Source organism: Lissotriton helveticus, chromosome 5_1 (assembly GCF_964261635.1).
Source record: "Lissotriton helveticus chromosome 5_1, aLisHel1.1, whole genome shotgun sequence".
Taxonomy (NCBI): Eukaryota; Metazoa; Chordata; class Amphibia; order Caudata; family Salamandridae; genus Lissotriton; species Lissotriton helveticus.
In genome coordinates this window covers 1,649,742,592-1,649,766,665 of record NC_136065.1, presented here as the reverse complement: position 1 = coordinate 1,649,766,665, position 24,074 = coordinate 1,649,742,592, and the positions used below count along the sequence as shown (strand labels likewise).

The 24,074-nt window shown below is 46.5% G+C and overlaps 12 non-coding genes across 12 annotated transcripts; 3 read left to right on the top strand and 9 right to left on the bottom strand.

Moving 5' to 3' along the window:
• Positions 1–1,586: 1,586 nt before the first annotated feature.
• TRNAS-GCU (transfer RNA serine (anticodon GCU)) lies at positions 1,587–1,668 on the bottom strand. The gene has a single exon. It is a non-coding gene; the product is annotated as a tRNA-Ser (tRNA).
• A 1,508-nt stretch (positions 1,669–3,176) lies between these two features.
• On the bottom strand, positions 3,177–3,248 carry TRNAT-UGU (transfer RNA threonine (anticodon UGU)). Its single transcript has one exon. It is a non-coding gene; the product is annotated as a tRNA-Thr (tRNA).
• Positions 3,249–3,837: 589 nt separating this feature from the next.
• Positions 3,838–3,919, bottom strand: TRNAS-GCU (transfer RNA serine (anticodon GCU)). The gene has a single exon. It is a non-coding gene; the product is annotated as a tRNA-Ser (tRNA).
• Positions 3,920–4,211: 292 nt separating this feature from the next.
• TRNAI-UAU (transfer RNA isoleucine (anticodon UAU)) lies at positions 4,212–4,306 on the top strand. Its single transcript has 2 exons — positions 4,212–4,249; positions 4,271–4,306. It is a non-coding gene; the product is annotated as a tRNA-Ile (tRNA).
• A 1,159-nt stretch (positions 4,307–5,465) lies between these two features.
• TRNAT-UGU (transfer RNA threonine (anticodon UGU)) lies at positions 5,466–5,537 on the bottom strand. The gene has a single exon. It is a non-coding gene; the product is annotated as a tRNA-Thr (tRNA).
• Positions 5,538–6,126: 589 nt separating this feature from the next.
• TRNAS-GCU (transfer RNA serine (anticodon GCU)) lies at positions 6,127–6,208 on the bottom strand. The gene has a single exon. It is a non-coding gene; the product is annotated as a tRNA-Ser (tRNA).
• A 292-nt stretch (positions 6,209–6,500) lies between these two features.
• Positions 6,501–6,595, top strand: TRNAI-UAU (transfer RNA isoleucine (anticodon UAU)). The gene is made up of 2 exons: positions 6,501–6,538; positions 6,560–6,595. It is a non-coding gene; the product is annotated as a tRNA-Ile (tRNA).
• Positions 6,596–7,749: 1,154 nt separating this feature from the next.
• On the bottom strand, positions 7,750–7,821 carry TRNAT-UGU (transfer RNA threonine (anticodon UGU)). Its single transcript has one exon. It is a non-coding gene; the product is annotated as a tRNA-Thr (tRNA).
• A 587-nt stretch (positions 7,822–8,408) lies between these two features.
• TRNAS-GCU (transfer RNA serine (anticodon GCU)) lies at positions 8,409–8,490 on the bottom strand. Its single transcript has one exon. It is a non-coding gene; the product is annotated as a tRNA-Ser (tRNA).
• Positions 8,491–8,782: 292 nt separating this feature from the next.
• TRNAI-UAU (transfer RNA isoleucine (anticodon UAU)) lies at positions 8,783–8,877 on the top strand. The gene is made up of 2 exons: positions 8,783–8,820; positions 8,842–8,877. It is a non-coding gene; the product is annotated as a tRNA-Ile (tRNA).
• Positions 8,878–10,030: 1,153 nt separating this feature from the next.
• Positions 10,031–10,102, bottom strand: TRNAT-UGU (transfer RNA threonine (anticodon UGU)). Its single transcript has one exon. It is a non-coding gene; the product is annotated as a tRNA-Thr (tRNA).
• An 8,203-nt stretch (positions 10,103–18,305) lies between these two features.
• TRNAS-GCU (transfer RNA serine (anticodon GCU)) lies at positions 18,306–18,388 on the bottom strand. The gene has a single exon. It is a non-coding gene; the product is annotated as a tRNA-Ser (tRNA).
• Positions 18,389–24,074: the final 5,686 nt, after the last annotated feature.

Genomic DNA, 24,074 nt, shown 5'->3' with positions numbered 1-24,074 from the left:
TATGATGAAAACATTGTTGTCACGGGATAACCATATACTGAGGAGCTGCAAACAGTGCTGTATCAGCTACTTACAATACAATTTATCTGAAAGACATATCAAAAGAAGAGCGTCATCATATTAATGTTTCTAGTCAACATAAGAGTTGCACCATAGCAGCTTATGGTGCTTTCTGCTCAGATTGTGCCTCCAATCCCACATTGATTTTTTAATTCTTTGCAGTTTAAAAAACACAATTCATGCTCAAAGTTAACTTTTTAAAACCATTCAACCTATTACATTTATTTCTCTAACTTGTGAATGTGGTCCATGTTCTCTTTTCCTCATCCCCATCACAATACTCCTTTTCCCGAAATCAGGTTCACTTCTTTAACCAGCCGACCCTTCCAAGGTCACCAAATCTATGAAACGATTCTGCTTTTTCTCACATTCTCTCTATGTACAAGATACCTTGTATCATTTGAATGGACAGCAGGAGAGTCGGATATTTATGGTTAGTGGGGGTGGGGTTTTGAAGATTAACCTCATTTGACTAATAGCCCCAGCATCTGGGAGGAAAAGTATTTTAAGGGGGATGAAGTTCACATCTCCTTGGTGAAATTTCTAGATCCTTATTTCATCCTTTCTGTGGATGCAGACTCAGTCCGAACAGAGGTCATAGTCCTCGCTCTGACTTTCAAAGGAACTTCAAATATGCATGGCTTATTTGGCTTTGCCCGGCAGGGCTTGCCCGGCGGGATGAGAATGGCGTTTGTCAGGCGATCTGAAGGGGTGAGGCAATAGTTTATGGTTCAATGGTTTTCATGAAGTCTTCTTGATACGATGAAAGCAGGAAAGGGAAGCTTGTCAATAAGCAAACTTAAGACAATGTGTGACTCCTAGAAAGAATGACTTGGAAACAACATACAGAAACTCACATATAAAAACGCCCTGAAGAGGATTGAACTCATGACCCCTGGTTTACAAAACCAGTGCTCTGCCACTGAGCTACAAGGCCAGCCTGCCTGCAGTATGTAAATCGCTTCATGTATTCTTACTGCGGTATGAAGATATCTATGATTTTGAGACTCTGTATGGAAATGCAGTTGTATTTGAATGTCTACATGCGTGCACAAATTGAAGAGCATGCTTAAGACACTTTTCTTGGAAGTAGGAAAAACTCCATTTTGATTTGAGAACATAAGAGTATTCACATTTATGACCATACTGATAGCTCTAGTTAGTATGTCCGCAATCAGTGACAGATAGAGAACTCACTTATTAGAAGTGATCTGTCTCTGTGGGGCAGACATATGTCAACAGTCATACACTTGAGATGGCTGAAACTTTAGGAGTAAGAGCTGCTTTCTTATCAGTCTATCTATCCAAACTGGTTAGAAGGCCAGGAGTGAGGGAAAGGCAATCCTCGGGACACTTCATGAAAGATCTAATTTCAATTAAGCACAAAACACTTCCCTTAATTTGACATAATTGCCAAAATGGAATAGTCAGTTGGGCCCTTCTAGTGGATTATGGCTGTGTCTTGAAAGAGAGTGTAATTGTACTACGAGACATGCCCACCTTCAAAAGAGTGTCTGATGGCGTTCCGACGAAGGTGGGATTCGAACCCACGCATGCAGAGCACAATGGACTAGCAGTCCATCGCCTAAACCACTCGGCCACCTCGTCTGCCTTAGGTGACTATGTTTCATTTTTTAGGAAATTCTTACTATGTGCTAATTACAAATAATCATAAGTTTCTCCTAGACTGTGTCAGAACTGGCAAATGTATGTGGTGTTCAATAGACAGAGCCCATGATATAGCAGAATTATCAAATCTGTTCCATTAGGACTGTAGTTTTTAATAGTCATGATAACATGCTAGCATGTGAGTCGATCTTGCACAGTGAATAAGGGAGCAGTGCCAGTATCTACTTGGTCAGCTCTAGATGGCTCATCTGGGGAGATATGAGAACAATGAGCTCCAGTGGCGCAATCGGTTAGCACGCGGTACTTATACAGCAGTACTTGCAGTGAGGCATGCTGAGGTTGTGAGTTCGAGCTTCACCTGGAGCAGCTTACTGGTTTTTCATAAACCATTTCACTAAAAGTAAAGATTAAACTCAGGGTAAAGACGGCCCTTGCTAGAGAGTCTTTACTTCTTTTCAGGATCTGCGTGTCCGACTCTTCCAAACATTCCATGATGTGCCGTCTTGCATAGCATGCAAACACCACATCAGTGCATTTAAAAATACATTTGTAGAATAATAAATATGATGAAAACATTGTTGTCACGGGATAACCATATACTGAGGAGCTGCAAACAGTGCTGTATCAGCTACTTACAATACAATTTATCTGAAAGACATATCAAAAGAAGAGCGTCATCATATTAATGTTTCTAGTCAACATAAGAGTTGCACCATAGCAGCTTATGGTGCTTTCTGCTCAGATTGTGCCTCCAATCCCACATTGATTTTTTAATTCTTTGCAGTTTAAAAAACACAATTCATGCTCAAAGTTAACTTTTTAAAACCATTCAACCTATTACATTTATTTCTCTAACTTGTGAATGTGGTCCATGTTCTCTTTTCCTCATCCCCATCACAATACTCCTTTTCCCGAAATCAGGTTCACTTCTTTAACCAGCCGACCCTTCCAAGGTCACCAAATCTATGAAACGATTCTGCTTTTTCTCACATTCTCTCTATGTACAAGATACCTTGTATCATTTGAATGGACAGCAGGAGAGTCGGATATTTATGGTTAGTGGGGGTGGGGTTTTGAAGATTAACCTCATTTGACTAATAGCCCCAGCATCTGGGAGGAAAAGTATTTTAAGGGGGATGAAGTTCACATCTCCTTGGTGAAATTTCTAGATCCTTATTTCATCCTTTCTGTGGATGCAGACTCAGTCCGAACAGAGGTCATAGTCCTCGCTCTGACTTTCAAAGGAACTTCAAATATGCATGGCTTATTTGGCTTTGCCCGGCAGGGCTTGCCCGGCGGGATGAGAATGGCGTTTGTCAGGCGATCTGAAGGGGTGAGGCAATAGTTTATGGTTCAATGGTTTTCATGAAGTCTTCTTGATATGATGAAAGCAGGAAAGGGAAGCTTGTCAATAAGCAAACTTAAGACAATGTGTGACTCCTAGAAAGAATGACTTGAAAACAACATACAAAAACTCACATATAAAAAGGCCCTGATTAGGCTTGAACTCATGACCCCTGGTTTACAAGACCAGTGCTCTGCCACTGAGCTACAAGGCCAGCCTGCCTGCAGTATGTAAATCGCTTCATGTATTCTTACTGCGGTATGAAGATATCTATGATTTTGAGACTCTGTATGGAAATGCAGTTGCATTTGAATGTCTACATGCGTGCACAAATTGAAGAGCATGCTTAAGACACTTTTCTTGGAAGTAGGAAAAACTCCATTTTGATTTGAGAACATAAGAGTATTCACATTTATGACCAAACTGATAGCTCTAGTTAGTATGTCCGCAATCAGTGACAGATAGAGAACTCACTTATTAGAAGTGATCTGTCTCTGTGGGGCAGACATATGTCAACAGTCATACACTTGAGATGGCTGAAACTTTAGGAGTAAGAGCTGCTTTCTTATCAGTCTATCTATCCAAACTGGTTAGAAGGCCAGGAGTGAGGGAAAGGCAATCCTCTGGACACTTCATGAAAGATCTAATTTCAATTAAGCACAAAACACTTCCCTTAATTTGACATAATTGCCAAAATGGAATAGTCAGTTGGGCCCTTCTAGTGGATTATGGCTGTGTCTTGAAAGAGAGTGTAATTGTACTACGAGACATGCCCACCTTCAAAAAAGTGTCTGATGGCGTTCCGACAAAGGTGGGATTCGAACCCACACGTGCAGAGCACAATGGATTAGCAGTCCATCGCCTTAACCACTCGGCCACCTCGTCTGCCTTAGGTGACTATGTTTCATTTTTTAGGAAATTCTTACTATGTGCTGATTACAAATAATCATAAGTTTCTCCTAGACTGTGTCAGAACTGGCAAATGTATGTGGTGTTCAATAGACAGAGCACATGATATAGCAGAATTATCAAATCTGTTCCATTAGGACTGTAGTTTTTAATAGTCATGATAACATGCTAGCATGTGAGTCGATCTTGCACAGTGAATAAGGGAGCAGTGCCGGTATCTACTTGGTCAGCTCTAGATGGCTCAACTGGGGAGATATGAGAACAGTGAGCTCCAGTGGCGCAATCGGTTAGCGCGCGGTACTTATACAGCAGTACTTGCATTGAGGCATGCCGAGGTTGTGAGTTCCAGCCTCACCTGGAGCAGCTTACTGGTTTTTCATAAACCATTTCACTAAAAGTAAAGATTAAACTCAGGGTAAAGACGGCCCTTGCTAGAGAGTCTTTACTTCTTTTCAGGATCTGCGTGTCCGACTCTTCCAGGTGCAAATATCACAATCCTATTCGATGCTCCTTATAAACATTCCATGATGTGCCGTCTTGCATAGCATGCAAACACCACATCAGTGCATTTAAAAATACATTTGTAGAATAATAAATATGATGAAAACATTGTTGTCACGGGATAACCATATACTGAGGAGCTGCAAACAGTGCTGTATCAGCTACTTACAATACAATTTAACTGAAAGACATATCAAAAGAAGAGCGTCATCATATTAATGTTTCTAGTCAACATAAGAGTTGCACCATAGCAGCTTATGGTGCTTTCTGCTCAGATTGTGCCTCCAATCCCACATTGATTTTTTAATTCTTTGCAGTTTAAAAAAAACAATTCATGCTCAAAGTTAACTTTGTAAAACCATTCAACCTATTACATTTATTTCTCTAACTTGTGAATGTGGTCCATGTTCTCTTTTCCTCATCCCCATCACGATACTCCTATTCCCGAAATCAGGTTCACTTTTTTAGCCAGCCGACCCTTCCAAGGTCACCAAATCTATGAAGCGATTCTGCTTTTCCTCACATTCTCTCTATGTACAAGATACCTTGTATCATTTGAATGGACAGCAGGAGAGTTGGATATTTATGGTTAGTGGGGGTGGGGTTTTGAAGATTAACCTCATTTGACTAAGAGCCGGGGCATCTGGTAGGAAAAGTATTTTAAGGGGGATGAAGTCCACATCTCCTTGGTGAAATTTCTAGATCCTTATTTCATCCTTTCTGTGGATGCAGACTCAGTCGGAACAGAGGTCATAGTCCTCGCTCTGACTTTCAAAGGAACTTCAAATATGCTTGGCTTATTTGGCTTTGCCCGGCGGGGTGAGAATGGCTGGCGTTTGTCAGGCGTTCGTCAGACGATCGGAAGGGGTGAGGCAATAGTTTATGGTTCAATGGTTTTCATGAAGTCTTCTTGATACGATGAAAGCAGGAAAGGGAAGCTTGTCAATAAGCAAACTTAAGACAAGGTGTGACTCCTAGAAAGAATGACTTGAAAACAACATACAGAAACTCACATATAAAAAGGCCCTGATGAGGCTTGAACTCATGACCCCTGGTTTACAAGACCAGTGCTCTGCCACTGAGCTACAAGGCCAGCCTGCCTGCAGAATGTAAATCGCTTCATGTATTCTTACTGCGGTATGAAGATACCTATGATTTTGAGACTCTGTATGGAAATGCAGTTGCATTTGAATGTCTACATGCGTGCACAAATTGAAGAGCATGCTTAAGACACTTTTCTTGGAAGTAGGAAAAACTCCATTTTGATTTGAGAACATAAGAGTATTCACATTTATGACCATACTGATAGCTCTAGTTAGTATGTCCGCAATCAGTGACAGATAGAGAACTCACTTATTAGAAGTGATCTGTCTCTGTGGGGCAGACATATGTCAACAGTCATACACTTGAGATGGCTGAAACTTTAGGAGTAAGAGCTGCTTTCTTATCAGTCTATCTATCCAAACTGGTTAGAAGGCCAGGAGTGAGGGAAAGGCAATCCTCTGGACACTTCATGAAAGATCTAATTTCAATTAAGCACAAAACACTTCCCTTAATTTGACATAATTGCCAAAATGGAATAGTCAGTTGGGCCCTTCTAGTGGATTATGGCTGTGTCTTGAAAGAGAGTGTAATTGTACTACGAGACATGCCCACCTTCAAAAGAGTGTCTGATGGCGTTCCGACGAAGGTGGGATTCGAACCCACACGTGCAGAGCACAATGGATTAGCAGTCCATCGCCTTAACCACTCGGCCACCTCGTCTGCCTTAGGTGACTATGTTTCATTTTTTAGGAAATTCTTACTATGTGCTAATTACAAATAATCATAAGTTTCTCCTAGACTGTGTCAGAACTGGCAAATGTATGTGGTGTTCAATAGACAGAGCACATGATATAGCAGAATTATCAAATCTGTTCCATTAGGACTGTAGTTTTTAATAGTCATGATAACATGCTAGCATGTGAGTCGATCTTGCACAGTGAATAAGGGAGCAGTGCCGGTATCTACTTGGTCAGCTCTAGATGGCTCAACTGGGGAGATATGAGAACAGTGAGCTCCAGTGGCGCAATCGGTTAGCGCGTGGTACTTATACAGCAGTACTTGCATTGAGGTATGCCGAGGTTGTGAGTTCCAGCCTCACCTGGAGCAGCTTACTGGTTTTTCATAAACCATTTCACTAAAAGTAAAGATTAAACTCAGGGTAAAGACGGCCCTTGCTAGAGAGTCTTTACTTCTTTTCAGGATCTGCGTGTCCGACTCTTCCAGGTGCAAATATCACAATCCTATTCGATGCTCCTTATAAACATTCCATGATGTGCCGTCTTGCATAGCATGCAAACACCACATCAGTGCATTTAAAAATACATTTGTAGAATAATAAATATGATGAAAACATTGTTGTCACGGGATAACCATATACTGAGGAGCTGCAAACAGTACTGTATCAGCTACTTAAAATACAATTTACCTGAAAGACATATCAAAAGAAGAGCGTCATCATATTAATGTTTCTAGTCAACATAAGAGTTGCACCATAGCAGCTTATGGTGCTTTCTGCTCAGATTGTGCCTCCAATCCCACATTGATTTTTTAATTCTTTGCAGTTTAAAAAACACAATTCATGCTCAAAGTTAACTTTTTAAAACCAATCAACCTATTACATTTATTTCTCTAACTTGTGAATGTGGTCCATGTTCTCTTTTCCTCATCCCCATCACGATACTCCTTTTCCCGAAATCAGGTTCACTTCTTTATCCAGCCCACCCATTTAAGGTCACCAAATCTATGAAGCGATTCCGCTTTTTCTCACATTCTCTCTATGTACAAGATACCTTGTATCATTTGAATGGACAGCAGGAGAGTCGGATATTTATGGTTCGTGGGGGTGGGGTTTTGAAGATTAACCTCATTTGACTAAGAGCGGGGCATCTGGGAGGAAAAGTATTTTAAGGGGGATGAAGTTCACATCTCCTTGGTGAAATTTCTAGATCCTTATTTCATCCTTTCTGTGGATGCAGACTTAGTCGGAACAGAGGTCATAGTCCTCGCTCTGACTTTCAAAGAAACTTCAAATATGCATGGCTTATTTGGCTTTGCCCGGCGGGGTGAGAATGGCGTTTGTCAGGCGTTCGTCAGGCGATCGGATGGGGTGAGGCAATAGTTTATGGTTCAATGGTTTTCATGAAGTCTTCTTGATACGATGAAAGCAGGAAAGGTAAGCTTGTCAATAAGCAAACTTAAGACAAGGTGTGACCCCTAGAAAGAATGACTTGGAAACAACATACAGAAACTCACATATAAAAAGGCCCTGATGAGGCTTGAACTCATGACCCCTGGTTTACAAGACCAGCGCTCTGCCACTGAGCTACAAGGCCAGCCTGCCTGCAGTATGTAAATCGCTTCATGTATTCTTACTGCGGTATGAAGATATCTATGATTTTGAGACTCTGTATGGAAATGCAGTTGCATTTGAATGTCAACATGCGTGCACAAATTGAAGAGCATGCTTAAGACACTTTTCTTGGAAGTAGGAAAAACTCCATTTTGATTTGAGAACATAAGAGTATTCACATTTATGACCATACTGATAGCTCTAGTTAGTATGTCCGCAATCAGTGACAGATAGAGAACTCACTTATTAGAAGTGATCTGTCTCTGTGGGGCAGACATATGTCAACAGTCATACACTTGAGATGGCTGAAACTTTAGGAGTAAGAGCTGCTTTCTTATCAGTCTATCTATCCAAACTGGTTAGAAGGCCATGAGTGAGGGAAAGGCAATCCTCTGGACACTTCATGAAAGATCTAATTTCAATTAAGCACAAAACACTTCCCTTAATTTGACATAATTGCCAAAATGGAATAGTCAGTTGTGCCCTTCTAGTGGATTATGGATGTGTCTTGAAGGAGAGTGTAATTGTACTACAACATGCCCACCTTCAAAAGAGTGTCTAATGGCGTTCCGACGAAGGTGGGATTCGAACCCACGCATGCAGAGCACAATGGATTAGCAGTCCATCGCCTTAACCACTCGGCCACCTCGTCTGCCTTAGGTGACTTTGTTTCATTTTTTAGGAAATTCTTACTATGGGCTAATTACAAATAATCATAAGTTTCTCCTAGACTGTGTCAGAACTGGCAAATGTATGTGGTGTTCAATAGACAGAGCACATGATATAGCAGAATTATCAAATCTGTTCCATTAGGACTGTAGTTTTTAATAGTCATGATAACATGCTAGCATGTGAGTCGATCTTGCACAGTGAATAAGGGAGCAGTGCCAGTATCTACTTGGTCAGCTCTAGATGGCTCAACTGGGGAGATATGAGAACACTGAGCTCCAGTGGCGCAATCGGTTAGCGCGCGGTACTTATACAGCAGTACTTGCATTGAGGCATGCTGAGGTTGTGAGTTCGAGCCTCACCTGGATCAGCTTACTGGTTTTTCATAAACCATTTCACTAAAAGTAAAGATTAAACTCAGGGTAAAGACGGCCCTTGCTAGAGAGTCTTTACTTCTTTTCAGGATCTGCGTGTCCGACTCTTCAGGTGCAAATATCACAATCCTATTCGATGCTCCTTATAAACATTCCATGATGTGCCGTCTTGCATAGCATGCAAACACCACATCAGTGCATTTAAAAATACATTTGTAGAATAATAAATATGATGAAAACATTGTTGTCACGGGATAACCATATACTGAGGAGCTGCAAACAGTGCTGTATCAGCTACTTACAATACAATTTAACTGAAAGACATATCAAAAGAAGAGCGTCATCATATTAATGTTTCTAGTCAACATAAGAGTTGCACCATAGCAGCTTATGGTGCTTTCTGCTCAGATTGTGCCTCCAATCCCATATTGATTTTTTAATTCTTTGCAGTTTAAAAAACACAATTCATGCTCAAAGTTAACTTTTTAAAACCATTCAACCTATTACATTTATTTCTCTAACTTGTGAATGTGGTCCATGTTCTCTTTTCCTCATCCCCATCACGATACTCCTTTTCCCGAAATCAGGTTCACTTCTTTATCCAGTCGACCCTTCCAAGGTCACCAAATCTATGAAGCGATTCTGCTTTTTCTCACATTCTCTCTATGTACAAGATACCTTGTATCATTTGAATGGACAGCAGGAGAGTCGGATATTTATGGTTCGTGGGGGTGGGGTTTTGAAGATTAACCTCATTTGACTAAGAGCGGGGCATCTGGGAGGAAAAGTATTTTAAGGGGGATGAAGTCCACATCTCCTTGGTGAAATTTCTAGATCCTTATTTCATCCTTTCTGTGGATGCAGACTCAGTCGGAACAGAGGTCAAAGTCCTCGCTCTGACTTTCAAAGGAACTTCAAATATGCTTGGCTTATTTGGCTTTGCCCGGCGGGGTGAGAATGGCATTTGTCAGGCGTTCGTCAGGCGATCGGAAGGGGTGAGGCAATAGTTTATGGTTCAATGGTTTTCATGAAGTCTTCTTGATACGATGAAAGCAGGAAAGGGAAGCTTGTCAATAAGCAAACTTAAGACAATGTGTGACTCCTAGAAAGAATGACTTGGAAACAACATACAAAAACTCACATATAAAAAGGCCATGATGAGGCTTGAACTCATGACCCCTGGTTTACAAGACAAGTGCTCTGCCACTGAGCTACAAGGCCAGCCTGCGTGCAGTATGTAAATCGCTTCATGTATTCTTACTGCGGTATGAAGATATCTATGATTTTGAGACTCTGTATGGAAATGCAGTTGCATTTGAATGTCTACATGCGTGCACAAATTGAAGAGCATGCTTAAGACACTTTTCTTGGAAGTAGGAAAAACTCCATTTTGATTTGAGAACATAAGAGTATTCACATTTATTTTTTTTTTTTTATTAGAAATTTTTATTGGTGTACAAAAATATATATATACAGTACAGGTAGAGGTACACAGGCGTCGATCATATATGTCCATTGTCCATTGGTCTCCCTCCACTGGAGAAGAAGAAAAGGAAGAGAGAAGAAGAGAGAGGGGGGGGGGGGGGGGGTTTGATTGTCCTTTATTGGGTCGTCCTCAGGAGCTCATCAAGCGGGTCCCACATGTGCAGCTTGGCCTTGTGTTCTTTCGAGAACGTTCCTGTGATGTTGTCGGCCCCCCTCAGGAAGGTAATCCAGTTGATCCATGTTTTGAAATTTGCTTTGGCTGTGTTTTTCCAGTTCGTTAGGATCATTTTGAGGGCTGCCGTGAGGAGTAGGTCTAAGAGTTCTCTTTCTTCTTTACTTTTTAGGTCCGCTGTTAGGTGCTCAGTCGCCAGGCTAACGAAGCTGATCTCCAGTTTTGTTTTGAGCATATCATTCAGGAAGGCGTTGATCTGTGCCCAGAACTTCTTAACTTTCACGCAGGTGAAGACAAGGTGTTCGAGGGTTCCTTCCTCTTTCAGACAGTTCCAGCATTTGTCTGAGTCTGCTATGCCGACCTTGTGGAGTCTGGATGGTGTCCAGTATGCGTTGTGGAGCAGCCAGTATTTTGTTTGCGCAAGTTGTGGGGTGACTTTGTTCGTTGTCGCTGAACTCCACATTATTGCTCGTTCCTTTTCATTTAATTGCCTGCCCAGGCGCATCTCCCAAGTGTTGGTTGCTTTTTTGTTCTGCGTTAACTTAGATGGGCTGAGTAGTTTGTAGATTTTTGCCGTTTGATGACCTGCTGAGTCAATGAGCTGCATATACTTGATGATCCCCGGCTCTCCTCCGCACAGGTTAGCCTTTGTTATCGCAGTCTTAATTTTTAAGAAGTTGTAGAACTCTTGGTTCGGGAGGTCATGTAGCTGCTGCACGTTCTGGAACGTCAGCGGTTTCTTCTTTGTTTCCAATTGGCTGGGTGTGCTGATGCCTTTGCCAATCCACGTGTCATTGTGCAGTATCGTCCCTTGGTAGGTCACTCTAGAGTTAAACCAGATGGATTCCCAAGCCGTGCCTTTCAGCTTCTGCTCCATGAGCTTGTCCACTTTCAGCAGGGCCTCTCTGGTGTACTTTAGTATGGCGCTTGTTTTCAGTGGGTGCCGGTTCGCTGTTAGGAGTGCTATTGGCATGAGTCCTCCTAGGATGTCTTGTTCGACCTCCAGCCAGACCGGCCTGTACGTTTGTGTGGCATCTACCCAGGCGATACCCTGCCTTGCCAGACAGGCCGTCTGGTATGTCTTGAAGTTCGCCAGGTTGAGGCCTCCGAGGTCTCTTGACAGTCTTAGTTTTTTTAGGCTTATCCTTGGCTTCTTGTTTTCCCACAGGAAGATGTTTATCAGCTGGTCCAATTTTTTGTGAAATGTCTCTGTCATTGGGAGGGGTAGCATTGATAGCGTGTAGTTTATTACCGGGGTTATCATCATTTTGATCGTTTCAATGCGTCCCCACCAGCTGATGAACTTCGGTGACCATAGCTCCAGTCTCTCCTTAACCTTCTTCAGCGTGAGATCCTCGTTGTGTTGGAGAGTTGACGTGAGGTCTCTCCCAAAGTGGAGCCCTAGGTATTTCAGAGGTTTCGTTTGCCATGCTAGGCCGGAATCCCCTAGTACTTCTCTTGTGGTGTGGACATTCATAGGTTTGCACTCCGATTTCTCCTTATTTAGTTTGTAGCCTGAGGCTTCTGCGTATTCACCTATTGTGGCCATCAGAGCTTTTATCGATGTGGAGGGGTTCGCTGTTGTGATGAGGATGTCGTCGGCGTATGCCGCTAGCTTGACGGTCTTTTTCTTGAGCTTTACGCCTGTTATCTCGGTGTTGTCCCTGATTCGGGCTAGCAGGGGCTCTAGTGCGAGCAGGAATAGTCCGGGGGAGAGGGGGCATCCTTGTCTGGTTCCTCTGCCCAGCGTGAGTGTTTCGGATGCGCTCCCGTTCACCACTATCTTCGCTTTCGGTTTGTTGTAGAGGGCCATGACCATCGCCGTGTACTTCCTGCCTAGGCCAAACGCTCCCAGACAGTTGCCCAGGAAGGGCCACGAGACTCTATCAAACGCCTTCTCCGCATCCAGCGCTATCATGACAGCCTGCTCGTTGCTGCTTGCTGTGTGGTTGATCAGGTGGCACAGTAACCTCGTGTTGTCCTGCGACAGTCTGTTCTTTATGTATCCCACTTGTGAGGGGTGGATGATGTCCGGCAGGATCTTGTTTAGTCTGTTGGCTAAGACTTTTGCGTAGATCTTGCAGTCGACGTTTATTAGCGATATTGGTCTGTAGTTCTGGGGGTACTGTGGGTCTTTCCCCTCCTTAGGGATTATGGTGATGTTGGCCTCGCACATGGACTCCGTCATCCTCCCTTTCTGGATGCATGTTGAGTATGTTTGTGCCATTAGTGTTTTGATGTGTTCGCTGAAGGTTTTATAGAATGTCGCCGAGTAGCCATCTGGTCCTGGCGCCTTGTTCCGTTTCAACTGGCTAATGGCGCTTCCAATCTCTTCTTCCGAGATGTCAGCTTCGAGCGATTCCCTCTCCGCCTCGTCGAGCTTCGGCAGATTGGTCCTGCTGAGTAGGTCACGTCCTGCATCTTTGCTCAAGTTTTGATCCTCGGTGTACAGCTCTTGGTAAAATTGTCTGAAAACTTCTAGTATTCCTTTGTTCGTTGTTTGGGATTTGTTCGTGCGGTCTGTTATCGCTGCAATCGTGTGTTGCCTTTGTTTTGCCTTCAGATAGGACGCTAGCTGTTTCCCCGCTTTGTTTGCGGCACATAGGTTGACCGACTTGAACTTCGTCAGCCAGGAGCCCGCTCTTTCACTTAGGATCTTGTTCAGCTCGTATTTCTTTTTCGTTAGCAAAGTGAGCGTGTTTCTGTCCGTTATGTTGGCACAGTGACCTCTCTCCAGTGCTGTTATTTCCTCCTCGAGCTCCCGGATTTTTTTGTTCCGCCCTCTGTTCATCCTGGCTTTGATGTTTATCAAGGTTCCCCTTATTGTCGCTTTGAGGGCGTCCCATACGGTGTCTTTCCCTACTTCGCCATTGTCGTTGTGGTCGAGGTACTCTTTGATTGTGGCTTCGATTTCTCTGACGTTCTCTTTGTTCTGGAGGATGTCATCGTTCAGTCTCCACCTCCTCGTTGGGTTCTCATTGTGTTTCCCACTTAGAGTGAGTGTTACATGAGCGTGGTCTGAGACGGTGATTGTGGCTATCTCCGTGTCTTCTATGAGGTGGGTGTGTGTGTTGGACATCAGTATGTAGTCGATCCTGCTGTAGGAGTTGTGTGGGTGTGAGTAGAAGGTATATTCTCGCGCTGTCGGGTGTTGGAGCCTCCACGGGTCTGCCAGTTGATGTTTGGTGCAAAGGTCTTTGAGGGTGTTGTTGTTGTTGTTGGAGTTATGACTCGGTCTGCTCGGGTGCCTGTCCGTTGCCTGGTCCATCGTCTTGTTCATGTCCCCCGCTGTGATCAGGAGGTCCTCTTGGGGGAGATCTGCTAGCTTTCTGTCCACTTCCAGCCAGAATTGCTTGTCTTCTGAGTTCGGACCGTAGATATTGACCATGTGTATTGTGTCGCTTCCTCTCTGGACGCTTGCTATTAGCGTGCGGCCATCATCGTCAGTGTCTACAGCTAGTGTTGTCATGGCGGCCTTTTTGCTTAGGATGGTTATTACTCCTCTTTTTTTCCCCTTTGCCGGCGAGCAGAGTACCTCCCCTATCCATCTCGCTTTGAGCGAATTCGCCTCCTCTTTGGAGAGCTTGGTCTCTTGGAGCATGTACACATCTCCCTTTAGTTTGGACAAGTAGTCCAGGATCTTCCTACGTTTTACCGGGTGGTTCAGTCCTTTAACATTCATGGACACTACCTTCAGGTCAGTGGCCAGGCCCGCTCTAGTTGGGTTTGTCATGGTGGTTTTTCTTCGTCGCTTGTGCTTTGCGTTCTGCGACCCCCCCCGGGGTAGTGGATGGGAAAAAAGAGATAGTGAAAGTGTAGAATGCCTGTGGAGAAAGGCAAGGTTCTAGGTCCTTTGTCCATGAAGCGATTGGCGGCTCTGCCGTGTACCTTCATATTCGCCGACTTCACCCCCCCCCCTTGCCCGACCCCCTCCCTCCCTCCCCCCTCCCCCCCGTCAGTAGTAAAACGGGTGTGCGGCAGCAAGGGTCCTCCCACTCCCCCCCCCCCCCAAGTTCTTCCTGAGTCTTCTTTGTCCTTAGCATGCTGGCCAAAACCCAAACGAGAAGCAAAGAAGGTAAAAAAGCTTTGCCCCTCCTGTGCAATTTCAAAAGAAAAGGATATGGTAGGCGCATCGCCCATTTCTTCCCCTGGTCACCATGACCGTGCAGCGGTGGGTTAGGATTGTTCTTGCAGTTCGTTAGCCTACGTCTTGTGGCCTTCTGAGGTAGTGTTTTGACATCATATGAGGTATATTCTCTTTTCCCTTGAGGTAGATTGTTGTCATTGTCAGAGTCTACTAGCACGGTTGCTCGTGCTTGACGTAGCAGTCGGGAGTCTCGGTTGCTGCTGTTGCTCTTGTGTCTGGTTGACTGCGATACACGTGTTCCTTCAAAGCACTTCTTCTTATTCGCCTCCTTCCTGCGCTTCATCAGAGGATGCCCTTCTCTTTGCCCCTGGGCTCGGCAGCTCCATCTCCTCTGGTTCCGGGTCCCGTAGGTATCGGTGCAGGTCGTTGGGGTCATCGAAAATTCTGCTTCCGTGTCTGTCTGTCACTCTCATTCTGGACGGGCCTGCAAATGTGAAAGCAATGTTCTTTTTCCGCAACTGTTCCCTTTGGGCTAGGAAACCCTTCCTCACTTCAACTGTTAGTTTGGAGAAGTCCTGGGTGATGGTTACTTTGCTCCCATTTATCACCATCGGGCGGCCCTTCCTAGCTACCGCAAATATCGCCTCTGTTTGGTTCTCTCTTAGGGGTTTGCATATAATGGGCCTCGGGGCGTTGCTGTTCATCTGCTTCCTGGCCGGTATGCGGTAGGCTTTGATAATCTCCAGTGGTTTGTCGAAGCTGAGTCCCGTTATTTTGGGTATTAAGGCTTCCAGCATCAGGGCGCATGCCCCCGGTATGTCTTCCTCCTCCTCGGGAACCCCTAGGAGTCTTATGTTCCCCTTGCGGGTCCTGTCTTCCTGCTCCGCCATGGCCTTTTGTAGCGCCGTTGTTCTCTTTATCACGAGGCCCATGTCCTTATGCGTTATATTTGCGCTGTCCTCCAGCCTGCCTACTCTCTCCTCTACTTCATCTATTCTGCCATTGGCTCTGCTCTGTTCAGCCCTGATTGCTATTAGCTCCATTTGGATGCTGTCTACTGTCTTTTTCGTGGCTTTCGCCAGCTCATTCCCTTCGGTTATCTTCTGTAGGAGCGTATCCAGCGTTATTGTGCCTTCCCCGTGGTTGTTTCGCTCCTTCCCTGGGGACGGTGGGATTTCATTCTTACTCTTCTTCGGGTCGTTTGTGCCTTGTTTCCCATCTCTGCCCGCCATGGCCTCGGTCCCTCTCTTGACCTGGTTGTTCTTGGGCTTTCCTTCTGTTGGTTGGCGTTCTCTTGCGGCTTTGTCTCCCCCTCTACCCTCTCTGAGCCTCAGGGCGTTTATCCGCGTTGTGGTGTCGTCCCTGAACCTGGGTGGCCACTTGACCACTCTGGTTTTTGTTCTATACTCCGCCAGTCTCCTGCACCGTGGTTTCTGGTTCTTTTTCCCTGTTTTCGGCGGTTTGTGAGGGCACGCTGTTGTCTGCGCCCCTTGCTTGACTGGTGCTGCTGCCTGGCGCTGCTTGAGTAGCGCTTCGATTGATTGCCCCTTAGAACCCGGCCTTAGTTCTGAGTAGCGCTCATCTGTTTGCGCTGTTTATTGGATTGTGGTGCGCCGCTTTAGTTGGGAGAGTGCAGCCGGTGCGTTCTCTGTGGAGATGGTTACTTGCGCTGTTGCTGTTCTTGCCTTGTGTTTGCGCTGTCCGCGCTGCTCGTTGGGTGCGCACAGGGCGTGTTACTGGAGGGAGCTTTAGCAAGATGGCCGCCCCTGTGCTCCTTCGCACTTCCCCGAGGTGGCCGCCTTGTTGTTGTGGGCTTCAGCTGCTCGCTCGAAATGACTGTTCCCCCTCCTCCTCTTTTTTTTTTTTTTTTTAAGGTTTTAAAGCTCCCAGCCTTAGTTTCCTGGGTTGCAGGTTATAGTCAGCAAGGGAGGTGTCTAGCTCACTGTTGCGCTGCTGCACTGTTGCGCTGTCCCGCTCGCGCCCTCTCGCTCTGTTGGCGTTTGCTTAGGCTCCCAGCCTTAGTTTCTGGGCTGTTCGTCAGGCGCGTGGGCGTGTTGGTGCGGGGAGCTTTAGCTTTAGCAAGATGGCCGCCCCCGTGCTTCTTCGTACTTCCCCAAGATGGCCGCCTTGTTATTTCCGGCTTCCGCTGCTTGGCTTAGCTTGAGGTCACTGTCCCCCCTCTTTTTTGGTTTTTTAAACTCCCAACCTTTGTTTCTGGGTAGCGGGTTATAGTCGGCAAGCGGGCGACCAGTTCACTTGTTGCGCTGTCCTGCTCGTGTTATCTCGCGTTGTCTCGCTTGTTGGGGCTCACCTGCTTGCTTGGTTGATCCTCCCACTGCCGCTCGCCTCTACTGCCCCTCTCTTCCGCCGGGGCGGTGTTTGCGCCGTTCGTTGGGTGCTCGGGGGATGTTACTGTACGGAGCTATAGCAAGATGGCCGCCCCTGTGCTTCTTCGCACCTCCCCAAGATGGCCGCCCTGTTGTTGTTGGCTTCCTTTGCCTTGATGGCCGCCTTGTTGTTGTCGGCCTGTGCGTTCTCTGCGGAGAGACTTCCGCGTGTTCCCTGCGCTGGTCACTTTGCGCTCTCGCTGTTCTACACCTTGTGTTTGCGCTGCTCGTTGGGTGCGCACGGAGCTTGTTACTGTAGGGAGCTTTAGCAAGATGGCCGCCTCTGTGCTTCTTCGCACTTCCCCAAGATGGCTGCCTTGTTGTTGTGGGCATCCGCTGCTCGGCTTTGCCTGAAAATGACTGTTCCCCCTCTTTTTTTTAGGTTTAGAGCTCCCAGCCTTAGCTCCCTGGGTTGCGGGCTTATAGTCAGCAAGGGGGTGTCTAGCTCACTGCTGCGCTCTCCTGCTCATGCTATCTCGTTCTGTTGGCGGTTGCCTGCTTACTTGGTTAGTCCTCCGGCTGTTGCTTCCGCCGCACCGCTCGCTTCTACTGCCTCGCTCTTCTGCGAGGGCGGTAGTATGGGGGCAGTTGATTGTTGTGTCTTCGGGCTCTCTTGTTATTCTCCCCCGGATCTGCTTGGTTAAGCCGCCATCTTGGGGTCGCTCCTCTCTCCCCCCGGCAGCTCGTCTTCTCCTTCGTCCTCGCCTCACTCCTGGACTTTCCCTCTCGCTGAGCCTTGCGCGAGGTGCCTGACCGGTTCCCACACGCTTCCCTGGCTTTTGGGGCCGTTTCTCACGGGTTGGACAAAGATGCGCGCCGCTCGTTGGACTTGGGGGTCGGGAGCTCCGGACTTAGGTCTCTAGCCTCCTTGCCATCCAAGCCACGCCCCCGAGTATTCACATTTATGACCATACTGATAGCTCTAGTTAGTATGTCCGCAATCAGTGACAGATAGAGAAGTCACTTATTAGAAGTGATCTGTCTCTGTGGGGCAGACATATGTCAACAGTCATACACTTGAGATGGTTGAAACTTTAGGAGTAAGAGCTGCTTTCTTATCAGTCTATCTATCCAAACTGGTTAGAAGGCCAGGAGTGAGGGAAAGGCAATCCTCTGGACACTTCATGAAAGATCTAATTTCAATTAAGCACAAAACACTTCCCTTAATTTGACATAATTGCCAAAATGGAATAGTCAGTTGGGCCCTTCTAATGGATTATGGCTGTGTCTTGAAAGAGAGTGTAATTGTACTACGAGACATGCCCACCTTCAAAAGAGTGTCTGATGGCGTTCCGACGAAGGTGGGACTCGATCCCACGCGTGCAGAGCACAATGGATTAGCAGTCCATCAACCTTAACCACTCGGCAACCTCGTCTGCCTTAGGTGACTATGTTTAATTTTTTTAGGAAATTCTTACCATGTGCTAATTACAAATAATCATAAGTTTCTCCTAGACTGTGTCAGAACTGGCAAATGTATGTGGTGTTCAATAGACAGAGCACATGATATAGCAGAATTATCAAATCTGTTCCATTAGGACTGTAGTTTTTAATAGTCACGATAACATGCTAGCATGTGAGTCGATCTTGCACAGTGAATAAGGGAGCAGTGCCAGTATCTACTTGGTCAGCTCTAGATGGCTCAACTGGGGAGATATGAGAACAGTGAGCTCCAGTTGCGCAATCGGTTAGCGCAGGTTACTTATACAGCAGTACTTGCATTGAGGCATGCCGAGGTTGTGATTCCGAGCCTCACCTGGAGCAGCTTACTGGTTTTGCATAAACCATTTCACTAAAAGTAAAGATTAAACTCAGGGTAAAGACGGCCCTTGCTAAAGAGTCTTTACTTCTTTTCAGGATCTGCGTGTCCGACTCTTCCAGGTGCAAATATCACAATCCTATTCGATGCTCCTTATAAACATTCCATGATGTGCCGTCTTGCATAGCATGCAAACACCACATCAGTGCATTTAAAAATACATTTGTAGAATAATAAATATGATGAAAACATTGTTGTCACGGGATAACCATATACTGAGGAGCTGCAAACAGTGCTGTATCAGCTACTTACAATACAATTTAACTGAAAGACATATCAAAAGAAGAGCGTCATCATATTAATGTTTCTAGTCAACATAAGAGTTGCACCATAGCAGCTTATGGTGCTTTCTGCTCAGATTGTGCCTCCAATCCCACATTGATTTTTTAATTCTTTGCAGTTTAAAAAAACAATTCATGCTCAAAGTTAACTTTTTAAAACCATTCAACCTATTACATTTATTTCTCTAACTTGTGAATGTGGTCCATGTTCTCTTTTCCTCATCCCCATCACGATACTCCTTTTCCCGAAATCAGGTTCACTTCTTTATCCAGCCCACCCATTTAAGGTCACCAAATCTAAGAAGCGATTCTGCTTTTTCTCACATTCTCTCTATGTACAAGATACCTTGTATCATTTGAATGGACAGCAGGAGAGTCGGATATTTATGGTTAGTGGGGGTGGGGTTTTGAAGATTAACCTCATTTGACTAAGAGCCGGGGCATCTGGGAGGAAAAGTATTTTAAGGGGGATGAAGTTCACATCTCCTTGGTGAAATTTCTAGATCCTTATTTCATCCTTTCTGTGGATGCAGACTCAGTCGGAACAGAGGTCATAGTGATAAAGATCAGTTCGAAATGGTCAGGCGATTTCAGTAGATGTTTCCTAAGTTAAATTTGCCCGGCGTTAAACGCCTCTAATACCATACGAAGTTATCCAATAAAGAGGCAGGCGCTGGAGACAGGAAGACAGGAAACAAGTTTATTCCGACGGAGTAGAACACATCAGATCAGACAACAAGGTATCGTCTCGAGGTGCCCTCTCAACCTCTCTGAGACCTGGTCTTTTATACCCTGGTTTAAGACATGTGAACGCTCCTTATTACAACAAAGACATTGTGAAGCATGAGGATGACATCCCCGGTACCCCCCCAGTTCCGGCCCATTCCAACACATGACAACAGTAGAGGCCCTTTCCCCTCATGTGATTGGGAGGGGGCTATCACGTAGCCGAGTGTTCTGCCGATTCCTTTGGAATGTGTGCGCCTGATCGAATCTCAGGGGGTGGGGAGGTCATGATCAATAGTGGCTCCTTTCAAGAGAGGCGAGTGCATACAGTAGTGGGCAATAAACTGTATCCTCAGGCTAAGGGATGACCAGTGGTTCGTACAGGCAGTCGGGCTCAGAGGAAGGGGTCATCAAAGGAGGGGTATTCATGGACGGAAAGGAGGTGTTGGTCAGGCGCGGGGTGCGATTCCCTGAGACAGAGTCATGGGAGGGGAGGGTTCATGACTTGTGCATGTGAGTGCAGGGGCAGCCAGGGTGCGCGGGGAAGGCTTGCAAGGTTCAGGGAAGTGTGCTGACGGGTGATCGTGAACAGGGAGACCATGGTACCTAAAATGGCTGTCGTGTATGCTCATAGTGAGTCTGCAAGATGGTGTAGATGATGTTCAATACACAAACTAAAATTCCACAGTCCTCCCTTTAACATGTCTCGCCAGCTTGTCAGTTCGGATCGATCCCCATGAGACCATGCACCTCTATCTCGTATAGGGGACTCATGTGCTCAGTTTTAAAGTTCAAAGTCTTTGGGCACATACAGTTGGAAATAAGTGCACATAAAGGTGGTAAACATTGAATACCTAAGCAACACCCACACAGTATCATGATTGGTATCAATAAAAACGTGAACAATCTCCATCCCCAGTTCTTCAAAGTGTCCCAGAACCAGCCTCCAAGCGACCATCCTTCCTGCTCCTGGTGAACCTCTGAAGACAGTCTGTGGAGGTGTTCGATTGCTTTGTAGACTGAAGGTGAGTTATCTGGCACGTAGGTGCAACAGCTGGAGCCGATGATGCGGCATGCACCTCCACGGTCGGCCAGAACCACATCTAGAACAAGACGGTTTTGAAGAGCCACCAGGCGGACTGCCTGAAGCTCAGCCGTGTTGTTAGCAAGGATGCCAGCGGTGATGTTGATGGTTGTTTCTACTGCCTGAGTCAGGTGCCGGATAGCGCGGCTATTTACCATTGGTCCCCACAGAGGAACAAGTCCCTTTGCTGCATCCAGGAACTGTGCTCCGGTGGAGTCGGCTTGTTCAACATCTCCGGTGCGCTTTTGCTGGTGGTGGTTGGCTGGAGCCACATACGTGGGAGGAAGAATGAAGGCGATGTAGCACGTACCCCTCCAGCCTTTCGGGAGCCAAGTGTAAGCTTTGGTACCACAAACAAAGTACATATTCGGGGAAGCAACAAAGGAGGGGGGGTCAGCTTAGGCCAATGTTTTGGTGATGCGACAAGAACTGCGACCCACCAGCTGCGTTCCTTGTCCTTCGAGGCATACGAGTCCTGTGACATTGATGACAGACAGGGCCACGGTCAGGGTGGCAGCCGTTTGTTTCTGCAGGTGGGAGAAGGTGGGTCTGGCTGGATTGTGGAGCACTTGCATTTCGACCCTTTCTTTGGCAGGGATGTTCGTAAGGAAGGTTGAACCTGAAATTGCAGGACAAAAGGGAGCAGACGTCTTTCCTGTTTTGTTCAGCCAGAACCCATAGTAGAAGTGTGACACCGTTTGACCAGAAGCGGCGTTGTCCTTGCGGCTTTCCTGCATGAGGATCAACCAGGCGAGGCAGGAGCCGTGAACTGAGAAAGGAGAAGGGATGAAGGGGATGGAGTGTCCGGTAGCATGTGGGAGCAACCCACAGATCCAGCAGTTCGTGGCATTTGCAGCAAGGTTGTGCTGGTGCAACAGTTGTACGAAGGAATTGTTCCAGAACTCCTTACGCCTTTCTCTGAGCTGAGGTGAAAGGGTGATCAGGTGGTGCTCTTTCATGGTGGTTGGCTGTACAGTGGTCGGCAACATCTGGTGAGCGGGTGCGCTTTCCTCCAAGATCCAGAAGGAAGTCATGAGGAGGAGGCAAAAGAGGAAGACAATGAAGAAAGCGATTGTCTTTGATTTGTGCAAATTATCAGTCTTTGGGTTCCTGTAGTGGGTATTTTTCTGTTGCTTCCGACGTCTTCTTATCTGGCGCTTCCATCATCTTCTTATCTGGCGCTTCCATCATCTTCATCTTCAAGGTGCTCGGTAGTGGGCAGAACCACAGACTTTGTTTAGCTTCTCTCCGGGTAACCCTTGGTTGCTTTGGGTCACCGTTCTGAGATTTTCAACTTAGTCAGTGGCCTACTTAGCCGAAGCTCCCTCCTTTCGACGCAGGAAATACCCTTCTCGGGATGGCACAGTGGGATCAGAGTGTTTTGCAAGTTCAAGTGCCTCGGTATCAGGATAGCAGTTCAGTGATGGTCGGTCTTTGTTCAGGAGCTCTTCTTGGGTGCTGACGTTGTCTGTCGTGGCCAGGGTCGAGGAAACCTTTTTGCAGTGGTGGGCGTGCAGCCAGTGCTTCTTCCCCTCCACTCGAAGAGCCGTCCGAGTGGTGATCAGTACTTGCCAGGGGCCCGTCCACCGGGGTTCCAGACTCTTTGCCCGTTGAAAATTCCGGACTAGGATGTAGTCTCCTGGTTGGATATCGTGACCGGGACCCCTGGAAGCATCGGGGATAGCCTGCTGCACCTGTTGATGAATGACAGACAACGTTTTAGTTAACTTGTATGAATAATCTGACAGCAGGACGTCGGGGACGTCGTGAATGGAGGTTGGTTTGGGGGCAGTCCAGAGGTTCATAGGCCGCCCAAACACAACTTCGTAGGGGGTCAAGTGGTGCTTAGTGGGAGTGGAGCGCATCGATAGTAATGCCAGTGGGAGGGCATCTGGCCACTTAAGTCCTGTGGTGGCCACTATCTTCGACAGTTTCAGTTTCAGTGTAGCGTTGTGTCGCTCAACCAGGCCAGCGGATTGGGGGTGGAAGACTGCGTGGAACCTTTGTTTTACCCCCAACCCATCCAGGATTAGTTGGATAACTTCAGCTATGAATTGGGGGCCATTGTCGCTCCATAAAATTCGACAGAGGCCGTAGCGAGGGAAAAACTCTTTCAGTAGTACTTTGGCAGTAGTCATGGCAGTGTTATCACGGGTCGGATAGGCTTCCACCCATTTGCTGAAGGCACATACAATGACTAATACGTACTTCAAGCCTTGGCACCTCTCTAGCTGGATGTAATCCATCTGAAGGACCTCAAAGGGGTGGTCGGGGATCCCAAACCCTCCCCGGGGTACCACAGTTCCTTTCCCGGGGTTGTATTGTAGGCAGATAAGGCACTGCTGAACCAGGCGTTTGGCTGAGTCGGGGATCTTGTGGTTGTGCCAGACTCTGGAAATGAGTTCAATCATGGGGGCAGAGCCTATATGTGCAGGGGAGTGTGCCATTGTCAGTATGGGGACCAAATATGCATCAGGCAGCAACCATTTGTTTGTGTCTTTTGTCCGCCAGCAGCCTTCATCGTCCCTTAGACCCACCCGCGCCCACTCAGTCAATTCGTGTGGTGTGCTGGCTGATTGGATGTCCCTGATAGTTTCCCTAGCGTCGGTCCATTTTTCTGCTTGTGACCTGGTCACATACATGCGTGTCGTTGCCCTATTCTCAGCTGTGGTTCGGGCAGTGATGTCGGCTAGTGCGTTTCCTTGTCCAACTAAATCTGTCACCTTCTTGTGTGCCTGGCATTTGATCACTGCTAATTGTTTGGGGAGAAGAACTGCCTCAATCAGGGCGGAGACTAAATCTCCGTGAAGGATGGGCGTACCGTGGGACGTCAGGAATCCCCTTTCCCTCCACAGGAGCCCAAAATGATGAACCACCCTGAAGGCGTACTGGCTGTCCGTGTAAATGTTTGCCGTGGTTCCTGCTGCTATGATACATGCTCGTGTGAGGGCAATTAGTTCTGCTGCCTGTGCGGATCGTTGTGTGATGCGAGCTGTTTCAACTACTGTTCGAGCTGTCGTCACCGCATAGGCAGCAGAAGTGGTGCCGTCTGGGAGTTTGATACAAGAGCCATCTACCCATAGTTCTCCATCAGGATCTGCAAAAGCAATGTCTCGGAGGTCAATTCTACTCCTAGTCTGTTCGTCCGTGAG